The sequence below is a fragment of the Schistocerca cancellata genome, chromosome 1, assembly GCF_023864275.1.
Source record: "Schistocerca cancellata isolate TAMUIC-IGC-003103 chromosome 1, iqSchCanc2.1, whole genome shotgun sequence".
Taxonomy (NCBI): Eukaryota; Metazoa; Arthropoda; class Insecta; order Orthoptera; family Acrididae; genus Schistocerca; species Schistocerca cancellata.
The window spans coordinates 80817889-80830427 of record NC_064626.1 but is presented as its reverse complement, the minus strand read 5'-3'; positions in this window follow the sequence as shown (position 1 = coordinate 80830427).

Here is a 12539-nt window from a genome sequence, read left to right as displayed (position 1 = left end):
GTTGCAATTGATAATAGAAACAAGACTGAAGAAAAATCAAGATACGCTCACAGGATATGTCGACACGGAAAAGGAATGGTGCAATATGTTCGAAGTTCTGAGAAGCTGTACGGAAAGATGGGTAATACACAATATGTACAATAACCAAGAGGGAACAATAAGACTAGATAACGAAGAACAAGGTGCTCGGATTAAAAAGGATGTAAGACAGGGAGATAGTCTTTCTCCGCTACTGTTCAGTCTATACATCGAAGAAGCAATGTCGAAAATAAAACCAAGGTTGAGGAGTGGGATTAAACTTCAGGGTAAAAGGATATCAACCATAAGATTCGCTGACGACATTGCTATCCTGAGTGATGGTGAAGAGGAATTGCAGTATATGTTGAACAGAATGTATCGTATAAAGAGTACAGTTTACGGATTGAGAGTAAATCGATGAAAGACGAATGTAATGAAAACTGGCAGAAATGAGAACAACGAGAAACTTAACATCATAACTAGGGATCACGAAGTAGACGAAGGAATTCTGCTACCTAGGCAGCATAATAACCCCAGACGTACGGAGCAAGGAGGATACAAGAAGCAGACTAGCGCTGGAAAAAACGGCATTGCTGGCCAATAGAAGTCTACTAGTATCAAATATAGGCCTTAATTTGAGGAAGAAATTTCAGAGAATTGTATGGCAGTGAAACCTGGACTGTGGGAAAACAGGAAGAGAAGAGAATCGAAGCATTTTAGATGTAGTGCTACAGAAGAATGCTGAAAATTAGGTGGAAAAATGGTTCAAATGGCTCTGAACACTATGGGACTTAACATCGGTGGTCATCAGTTCCCTAGAACTTAGAACTACTTAAACCTAACTAACCTAAGGACATCACACACATCCATGCCCAAGGCAGGATTCGAACCTGCGACCGTAGCGGTCACGCGGTTCCAGACTGAAGCGCCCAGAACCGCACGGCCACAGCGGCCGGCAATTAGGTGGACTGATAAGGTAAGGAATGAGGAGGTTCTCCGCAGAATCGACGAGAAAAGGAACTTACAGGAAACACTGGCAGGAAGAAGACAGAACATCTGTTAAGACATCAGGGAATATCTTCCTTGGTACTAGAAGGAGCTGTAGAGGGTAAAAACTGCAGAGAAAGACAGAGATTGGAATACATTCAGCAAATAATTGAGGACGTAAGTTGCAATTGCTACTTGAGATGAAGAGTTTGGCGCAGGAGAGGGATTCGTAGCTGGCCGCATCGAACCAGTCACAACAGCGATAACTTAGAAAAAAAAGCATCCCCATCACTGTGGATATCAGCAACCTTTTCGTTGCTCGTCTATATATCGAAATTCAAACCCCAAAACTGGAACGGTAATTACAATTACTGATGTGTTTAGCGCCTCAGGTTCACAAAATAAAGGCATGCAGTCTGATGGAGGTACAGCTGCTCAGTCACGACTCTATGAAGGGATAGCTGTTCAAACGCGCATTGGTTATAATGTATCAACATTTAAAGTTGATGGTATTTGTTAATAGTTATTCACCTCCCCTCAGCCGCCTGCTACGTTTCATAGGTGTATATCTACAGAATATGCACCAAAATGTCTATTATGTGTCTGAAATTACCTAGCGCTTTCAGATATTCAATAAAGGATTTGAAGGAGAAATTTGCAAGGATAATTATAGTTCAACGGAAAAAACTAAAATATTGAGGTTTACTGGTGACATTGTCATCTGTCAGAGACGGCAAAGGACTTGCGCGAGGAACTGAACGGAATGGACTGTGCCTTGAAAAGATACGAGATGAAAATCAGCAAAAGTCAAAACAAGTGTAATGGAACTTAGTCGAATTCAGACAGGCGATACTGAGGGAATTAGGTTAGGAAAAGAAACTGTGGAAGATGAGTTTTTTTCTACTTGGGCAGCAAAATAACTGATGTTAGAAGTAGAGAAAAAATAGTTCTTCTGAAAAAGAGAGTTTAACTCTTAGGGAGTCTTATGTCAAGATATTCATCTGGAATATAGCCTTGTACAGAAATGAAACTTGGACGATAACCGGTTCATACAAGAAGAGAATAGAAGCTTTTGAAATGTGCTGCTACGAAGACTGGTGAAGATCAGATGTATAGATTGGATAACGAATGAAGAGGTACTGAAGAGAATTTGGGGAATAAAGAATTTTATGGTACAACTTGATTAACATAAGGGAACAGTTGATTGAACACATCACAATGCATGAAGGAATAGTCTATTGGTAATGGGAGGAAGTGTGGGACGAAAAAATTATAGAGGATGACCTAGACATAAATATATTAATCCGGATTCAATGTACTTAGAGAGCAGTAGTTATGCGGAGAATAATGAGGCTTGCACAGAACAGACCACGGTGGAGAGCTGTATCAAAGCATTCTTCGGGCTGCACACCATAACAACACAAAGGAAAAAAATATTTAGTGGGAGCGAGTATTGGCAACGAGGCATTTTATGCGAAATCATCTACTTTAATTAACGAACGTGGCACAACACAGACTGAAACGACGAGACATGCCAGGTGACCCAGCGGGACGTACGATGATGCATCACTTCCGCCATGTCGATTACTATTTTGTTTTTCGTTCTTCCCCTCACTGTCTATCACGCACTAGAGGCTTCATTTAGTTCTCCCCCTCTGACTTAGCATGGCATGCCATAGGCATTCCTCTTTGGTTATTCATGTATACATAAAAATAATAACAAATAAAATAACATAATTGTTACTCTGTGGCTATTTACTATACTTATCTTTGTTTTTGGTTTGTCACATACTTCCCCTTCTCTTCCTTTTCCTCAAAGTGTGATGGGAACACCATGGCCAGGCCTCAGGTTGCGATCTCTGTCCACTCAGCCCAACGATCCCTTTCTTTATACCCCAGATTGAAAGAAAAGTGATGTTGAAAAAGTATAATGATTTACGTTTTCAATAAATAGTTTTGTACTTTATGAAGAACACCATCTTTTATTTTCAAACAATAGAGGTTTTTTTTTTTTTTTTTTTTTTTTGCTTTATCATTACCTGCAACATTCTGCTCATGTACTAGGCGTTTATTTTTTGTTCTCTACAAGGAAGACATTATTTTTAATTTCAAGAAGAGAGCATTTACGTACTTCATTGAAGCCTGTTTTGGAAACAGAAATAATAATGGCGCAGAAGCCACGCCGAAAAAGTTATTTCCAGCGAGCGTAAGGAAGGGCTCAATGAGAGAGGCCACTGAACAAACAAAGAAAAAATAAATAAATAAATAAATAAATAAAATAAAAAAATACCAGAAGAGAACTAATTAAAAAAAAGCAGTTAATGTAACCGCTCATTAGAAGCAGTAGATACGGTTTCGACTCACATTCTGGCAAAAATTTTCAACTTTCGCCATTGCATTACAAAATGCCCTGTGCAGCTGGAAGTCATGAGTCCCCCCATCTCTCTTCCCTTTCTTTTCCCATTATCTATTTCATATAAAAGACGAGAAATCCATCTTATAAGGTTTGCAGATGATATTGTATTAGCTGCATATTCAGAGAAGGAAGTAAAATGCTGCGAGTTTTATCCATCAACACGAAAGGAAGCTAAACTGAAACTGCGCACTGCAGAAACCAAAATAATTATTGTCCAAAAATCTAGTGAAGAGACACAAACAAACATCAAGATAGACGATGAAACCATACAACAATGCAGTCAGTTTTGCTAGAGTGTGTGCAGAATAACGTGGCAGGTAGATGTGCATTTGGCAAGACGTGTTTGTGGATAGCGGTAGTGGTGGGGCTAATGGGCTGGCGCTGTAGAGGAAATGCCGAGTGCAGGAGGGGAAAGGTCGTTGTACGCAAACTGAAACCTATCTTCACATTTCTTGTAAAAATTAAGTAGAGCCTCTCCATGCCCACACTTGAATAGTTCCCATTCAATAAGATCTGTCACGCCTGCTTTGCTTAGTATCTAAAAAGAATTCCACTGAAAACGCAGAGTGATTTATTTTCATCTGGGTTGTCAACCTTTGTACCTTTTGGGGAAGCGTCATGAGTGGCGTATTTTGAGTAAATCGTACACATTTCTCATGTTTCCAAATTAAAATTTGCTTCTTTTCCCAAAACACAGTGGAATTTACAAAATGTCACCTCACTAACATGTGCAGACACAACTGCGAGAGAATGCTGAAACAGAGGTTTATTAAGTTTAAGTGAGGAACGAAAAGTAAAGTCAGTAGCTAATGAAAAAGCACATCCTCGAAACAAAATAAACGTGTAATGTCTTCACTTATGTTGTTCCAAAACCCATAGCAATTCTCGTTTAATTTGCTATCGATGCCCCTTTAAAAATTACATTCTTTCAACGAAAAAGTCTGTAGTTAGTTGGAATAACATGGTAGGTAATGAAGTTTTAAATAATAACCATACGGCAAAATACTCTCCTCCTTGCATGCCATCATTTGTCAAAATTTTTACGAAATATGAAGAGTGTTGTGGATATTTATTTCTGGTTTCATCACCGGGGACAGGGGTGTTTATGTTGTCCTCATCGTTTGATCGTCATCATTCATGACAGTGGCAAGATTAGACTGAGTAAACATTGGACTACGTAAAAATTGGGACTTCGTACGGGCACTGATGACCGCGCAGTTGAGCGCCCCACAAACCAAACATCGTCATCACGATCGCTGGTGAGGCGCAATTGCAGATAAGTGTGCTACATCAGATCAACTTTCTCGAGGTTAGTGACAGATAGAGACCTCCATCCAAGTCCAAAGAAAAATTCAATATGTTAGCTAAACTTCATACATAGCAACAGATTCTGTAATTTGCACCGAAAGCAAAATCGTAGCATTCCATATTTCTCATTGCAAACTTTTTCGAATTTCGCGCAAAAATCTTACTTCCATGTACATAACGCAATAACTACATACAGGGTGTTTCAAAAATGACGGGTATATTTGAAACGGCAATAAAAACTAAACGAGCAGCGATAGAAATACACCGTTTGTTGCAATATGCTTGGGACAACAGTACATTTTCAGGCAGACAAACTTTCGAAATTACAGTAGTTACAATTTTCAACAACAGATGGCGCTGCGGTCTGGGAAACTCTACAGTACGATATTTTCCACATATCCACCATGCGTAGCAACAATATGGCGTAGTCTCTGAATGAAATTACCCGAAACCTTTGACAACGTGTCTGGCGGAATGGCTTCACATGCAGATGAGATGTACTGCTTCAGCTGTTCAATTGTTTCTGGATTCTGGCGGTACACCTGGTTTTTCAAGTGTCCCCACAGAAAGAAGTCACAGGGGTTCATGTCTGGCGAACAGGGAGGCCAATCCACGCCGCCTCCTGTATGTTTCGGATAGCCCAAAGCAATCACACGATCATCGAAATATTCATTCAGGAAATTAAAGACGTCGGCCGTGCGATGTGGCTGGGCACCATCTTGCATAAACCACGAGGTGTTCGCAGTGTCGTCTAAGGCAGTTTGTACTGCCACAAATTCACGAAGAACGTCCAGATAGCGTGATGCAGTAATCGTTTCGGATCTGAAAAATGGGCCAATGATTGCTTTGGAAGAAATGGCGGCCCAGACCAGTACTTTTTGAGGATGCAGGGACGATGGGACTGCAACATGGGGCTTTTCGGTTCCCCATATGCGCCAGTTCTGTTTATTGACGAAGCCGTCCAGGTAAAAATAAGCTTCGTCAGTAAACCAAATGCTGCCCACATGCATATCGCCGTCATCAATCCTGTGCACTATATCGTTAGCGAATGTCTCTCGTGCAGCAATGGTAGCGGCGCTGAGGGGTTGTCGTGTTTGAATTTTGTACGGATAGAGGTGTAAACTCTGGCGCATGAGACGATACGTGGACGTTGGCGTCATTTGGACCGCAGCTGCAACACTGGGAACGGAAACCCGAGGCCGCTGTCGGATCACCTGCTGCACTAGCTGCGCGTTGCCCTCTGTGGTTGCCGTACGCGGTCACCCTACCTTTCCAGCACGTTCATCCGTCACGTTCCCAGTCCGCTGAAATTTTTCAAACAGATCCTTTATTGTATCGCTTTTCGGTCCTTTGGTTACATTAAACCTCCGTTGAAAACTTCGTCTTGTTGCAACAACACTGTGTTCTAGGCGGTGGAATTCCAACACCAGAAAAATCCTCTGTTCTAAGGAATAAACCATGTTGTCTACAGCACACTTGCACGTTGTGAACAGCACACGCTTACAGCAGAAAGACGACGTACAGAATGGCGCACCTACAGACTGCGTTGTCTTCTATATCGTTCACATCACTTGCAGCGCCATCTGTTGTTGAAAATTGTAACTACTGTAATTTCGAAAGTTTGTCCGCCTGAAAATGTACTGTTGTCCCAAGCATATTGCAACAAACGGTGTATTTCTACCGCTGCTCGTTTAGTTTTTATTGCCGTTTCAAATATACCGGTCATTTTTGAAACACCCTGTATAACCATTAACGAAGTGATGAGCACATCATCATGAAGATGACACATTATAAAGTTATAAGTAACGCAAAAACAATTTTTGTACCTAATAATTTCTGTAAAATTGTTTGAGAAAGTTTGCAGGGCTTCCGCCTCGATTGTGTCATCGCCGACCGGCCAAAAGGTGGCAGAACTTCCGTGTCGCCGACACTATCAAGCCCTCTTTTTCAGAGAAGCTGTAGAAATACGCAGACACGAGAAGAGCTTCAACAAGAAAGAAGAAAGCCTCAAAGTAAAGGGATTCTGGCTTCCTGTGCTGCAGCGAACGATCGTCGCAGGTAGCAAGAGGACCGCACCGGATATGAACGCGAAGCCCTTCGACGTTGGCGCTCCAGGTACACATCCTCGTAGTTTGCGGCCGCGAGCTCGGCTCCAGCCCACCACCAGCAATGGAGGGCGAAACTTTGACAGTGCGAGCCACTCGTGCTGAAAACGTCAGAAAAATTATCAAACGAACGTCGGCTGAAGAACCCGAGACAGAAGCCAACAAGCAATTTGTCAACAAGTGGCCTCGAAAGCCTTAACAATTTAGAATAATACACAGTCAAAAATCGCACAGCTAGCACTAATAAGGTGACTCCTTCTTTTGTCATTGCCGACCAATGCAAAGCTGTAACAAAGAAAAAAAGTAAAGTACACTCTATACACTTCCGTTGCGTTTGCTAACTTAGCACTACGAGAGTGGCTCCATCAAGTAGTTGAAAAAAGAAAACAACAACAAGTGTCTCTGTACTAAGGAAATGTACGTATTCCGAAACCATTCCTCAACACTGTCCAGTCCGAATCTCGTAATCGTTTCCTTTCGTACGTCTCAGCTGCCTTCCCATTTTAGAGCCCTTCAAAACTTTTCCTTCTTCTACTTCTTCTACTTCTTCTTTCCTCTCCTCCTTCACCCTTCATCTTCCCTCTTTATTTTCCCCTTCCTCGCTTTTCTCGCATCAGAAAACTGCTCTCCACCGTCACGAGCCACTGTTTCCGTGTTTTTGAGAGTTTTGCGAAGCGATAGTTGTGCGGAGATGGAATATGTTGATGTTTCTGCGAAGCCCAAGACTCTTCAGGTAGTGTTTCGCTTCCTTATTCGTTGGTTTAGACAATTCACAAGCAGACTATCAAATTCGAACCTAACGTAGATTTCAGATTTATTTATTAGAGTTAGAAACATATACAACACATGGTATTTACCATAACAGAAAATAATAAAGTTACAGTAAAGTTTTCCAGAATTTTGTAACTATAATCGCACTCAGAATCACAGGTAGGAGATCTTCTGAGTAAGGTAAGGCCACAGTTATCAATCCAGTAGGTGCTCCATGATCTATGAGGTGCGACAGTAAAGCAATGAGACTGATGCGAAAAAAAATGTTGCTTACCGTTTTAGTCAAGTTTAGTGTTGTCTCGTTCAAAGTAGTTCCCTTCTGATTGCACACACTTTTTCCAGCGCTTCTGCCAAAGATGGTAACATTTCTGGAACTCATCTTCTGTAATATCCTCCAAGAACCTCGTCACAGCTTTTTGGACATCTTTGTTGTTTGAAAATGGTGTCCCTTGATCGCCATTTTGACTCTTGGAAATAGAAAACAGTCGCACGGAGCGATTTCTGGTGAATAAGGTGGCTGTGGTAGTACTGAAATTTGTTTTGAGGTTAAAAATTGCTGTACTGACAGAGCAGTATGGGATGGCGCATTATCATGATGAGGACCAGTTTTGCACAAATCTTTCTCATACCAAGATCTTCAGTTATTGTTAGACGAACCGTTTCTCGATTGATGTTCAGTTCTTCTGCAATCATTTTCATGGATAATCTTCGATCAGATCGTACGAGTTCACGCACCATGGCCAAGTTGACATCCGTCTGTGAAGTTGATGGTCGTCCACTGCGGTCTTCATCTTCAACATTCGTTCTGCCTTCACTAAACATTTTATGCCAACGAAAAACTTGAGCTCTTGACATAATCTCCTCTCCAAAAGCTTTCTGAAGCTTACCGTAAGTTGTCGTCGCGTTTTCACCCAATTTAACGCAAAAAGAAATGGCACGATATTATGCGGTTCCATTTCCGTGACGAGAGACACAAACACGTGTTAACTTATTACAGCACAACTCACGACTGAGCAGTTGCATCGATGTGCTGCTTGAACTAGAAGCAGCTTATAGATCAAGGTCAAAGATATTGTGCCTACGCAAGCCTGCAGGGTTGCCACATCTTGCAAAGAAAATCGATCTCATTACTTTATTGTCACACCTCGTATAGTTCTCCACAGTCACAGTTGATGGTATCCACAGGAAAGTACCATTTTAAGGTTACTCTCGGACCTTCCAACTCTAGAACGAAGGCGGCTGAGTGACCTCCACAGAATCCAGTTCCGTTCATGCCCAGGTGGAAGCTTTCTGAAGGGAGAGACCAGGTAGAGTTGGTCTCAAATCGAAAAATCCACAATTTTTTCCTTGTTGTAGTTGCTGTTGTTTGCAAGGCTGTAGTGGTCTTAAGAAAACTTCTGCTGAACCTCAACCTTGCGGCTGCTGGATCGTGCCCTTGGAATGGATGGGTTTTCCGATGAGCCTGATTTGTTCTCTCTGCGTTGGCAGCTACTTCACGACGATTACCTCGTGGCGCTATGCCTGCGAAATGTTATAGCTGTACAAATGGCGTAGGTCTCAACAACTTTTAACAAATATGCTTCTCGGGTTTTCCGCCGGATCGTATTGTGTAAATCGTACAATATTTCTTCGATGCAACTGCTCGACATCATCAGGTGGTGGCAGCTGGTGCTGTCACTGCTGCGAGGCGCGACTGATGATAATCGCGAGGCGGCGTCGGAATTTATCATGACGGGAGCAGGCAATACGCGTGCGCGAGAAGACGCTCTTAGTTGGAGAAAGCGGCGCTCCTGGTGCCCCCTACTGGGAGCTGCAGAAAGGCCATCCACGCGTGCGCTTTGGGCAATAACTGTGCTGCCGGACGCTCCTGCGGATAAAGTTTGAACTAAATCTCAGCTACGCGTTGCGTCACTTGAGGAAACGGAAGTTCTTATTTTCCCTGTTTTTGATTTAATGGCAGCCATTGCTGGATTCCAGGCGGCGCTCAGTTGAAAACCTGCATCCCTGCTGATTAGATTGTCCGCCGTGCGAATATACACTCCTGGAAATGGAAAAAAGAACACATTGACACCGGTGTGTCAGACCCACCATACTTGCTCCGGACACTGCGAGAGGGCTGTACAAGCAATGATCACACGCACGGCACAGCGGACACACCAGGAACCGCAGTGTTGGCCGTCGAATGGCGCTAGCTGCGCAGCATTTGTGCACCGCCGCCGTCAGTGTCAGCCAGTTTGCCGTGGCATACGGAGCTCCATCGCAGTCTTTAACACTGGTAGCATGCCGCGACAGCGTGGACGTGAACCGTATGTGCAGTTGACGGACTTTGAGCGAGGGCGTATAGTGGGCATGCGGGAGGCCGGGTGGACGTACCGCCGAATTGCTCAACACGTGGGGCGTGAGGTCTCCACAGTACATCGATGTTGTCGCCAGTGGTCGGCGGAAGGTGCACGTGCCCGTCGACCTGGGACCGGACCGCAGCGACGCACGGATGCACGCCAAGACCGTAGGATCCTACGCAGTGCCGTAGGGGACCGCACCGCCACTTCCCAGCAAATTAGGGACACTGTTGCTCCTGGGGTATCGGCGAGGACCATTCGCAACCGTCTCCATGAAGCTGGGCTACGGTCCCGCACACCGTTAGGCCGTCTTCCGCTCACGCCCCAACATCGTGCAGCCCGCCTCCAGTGGTGTCGCGACAGGCGTGAATGGAGGGACGAATGGAGACGTGTCGTCTTCAGCGATGAGAGTCGCTTCTGCCTTGGTGCCAATGATGGTCGTATGCGTGTTTGGCGCCGTGCAGGTGAGCGCCACAATCAGGACTGCATACGACCGAGGCACACAGGGCCAACACCCGGCATCATGGTGTGGGGAGCGATCTCCTACACTGGCCGTACACCACTGGTGATCGTCGAGGGGACACTGAATAGTGCACGGTACATCCAAACCGTCATCGAACCCATCGTTCTACCATTCCTAGACCGGCAAGGGAACTTGCTGTTCCAACAGGACAATGCACGTCCGCATGTATCCCGTGCCACCCAACGTGCTCTAGAAGGTGTAAGTCAACTACTCTGGCCAGCAAGATCTCCGGATCTGTCCCCCATTGAGCATATTTGGGACTGGATGAAGCGTCGTCTCACGCGGTCTGCACGTCCAGTACGAACGCTGGTCCAACTCAGGCGCCAGGTGGAAATGGCATGGCAAGCCGTTCCACAGGACTACATCCAGCATCTCTACGATCGTCTCCATGGGAGAATAGCAGCCTGCATTGCTGCGAAAGGTGGATATACACTGTACTAGTGCCGACATTGTGCATGCTCTGTTGCCTGTGTCTATGTGCCTGTGGTTCTGTCAGTGTGATCATGTGATGTATCTGACCCCAGGAATGTGTCAATAAAGTTTCCCCTTCCTGGGACAATGAATTCACGGTGTTCTTATTTCAATTTCCAGGAGTGTATATGGCCTCCTTAATAACACAGTCCCAGAAAGATGACGCTGGGGATAAAATTTCCGTCTGTTCGTAAAGCATACGATGTGTCCAGGCAATGTTCCGCTACCGCTGATTTATCAGGTTGCCCCAGGCATGTATGACGATGATGTTCGACGCAGCGTTCTTGCTCGGTTCGGCATGTCTGTCCAATATAAGATTTTCCACATTGGCATAGGATTGGGTAGATAGCGCTACCTGGGCGCTAGCAGACTGGTCAAAACAACAAGCCAAGGCCCGCCAAATGTCCAAGTATTCTCGTCTTGAGGCCCAACAGCAAGAAGGGAATGCACCACGTCGACGCACCGTGTTTAATTTCATGGGTAGAATCCTGGACGACGCAGCTGTTGCAGTGCTCGAGAAAGGTTTGAACTATGCACCAACACCACGGACAGCTCCAATCCGAGATGTCATAGCTGGCATAGAACAGGCAATTTTGAAGCTTCCCAGTGACGTTGCAGAAGAGATCAGGAGGGACACCTGCCGAATTTTAACATGACCCCCACAGAGCAAGTACAACATCAGCTCAGCAGAAAGGAAGGCCCTGCGAGACTTGAGATCAGACAAAGACCTCGTCATTTTACCTGCCGACAAGGGGAACGCCACCGTCCTTCTCTCACGAGTTGAACACAACAGCAAGGTGGAGGTACTGCTCGACGATCCTGCCTATCGCAAGCTAAGAGAGGATCCGACTGGCAAAATACAGAGAAAAACATTAGATCTCCTCAAGAAAAATTCTATTCCTTCTAAAGTGACCAAAGGCCTACGCCAACAGGCTGCAGTTCCCCCAAGACTATACGGCCTACCCAAGATTCACAAGGATGGGACACCTCTACGCCCAATAGTGAGCAACATCGGAGCTCCTATTTATTTTCTGGCCAAATATCTTACTACACTGTTGGGACCTCTCACAGGCAAGTGTGATCACCATATCCAGAAATCAGAGGACTTCGTAGGACGCCTGAAGACACTTAAGTTACAAGCGTCGGATATTTTAGTTAGTTTTGACGTTATATCTTTGTTTACGAAAGTACCTCTGCAGGACTCGTTAGAGCTTATCAGCAGCCAGTTTGAGAGAGACATTGTGGCGTTGTTTAAACATGTGCTTACCTCAACTTATTTCTTATTTAATGACCAGTATTTTGAACAAGTGGACGGTGTCGCCATGGGAAGTCCTCTGTCTCCCATGGTGGCCAACTATTTTATGGAAGACTTGGAGGAAAAAGCACTGCAGTCGGCAAGTCTCAAACCTTCTTATTTTTGGCGGTATGTAGACGATACCTTTGTGGTGTGGCCCCACGGAGTAGAGACATTACCTGTGTTTCTCGGACATCTGAACTCGCTACATCCCAATATACAGTTCACTATGGAAGTGGAAAAGGATGGCCTCTTACCATTCCTGGACGTCTTAGTCAGAAGAAGAGCTGACGGTTCATTGGGACAC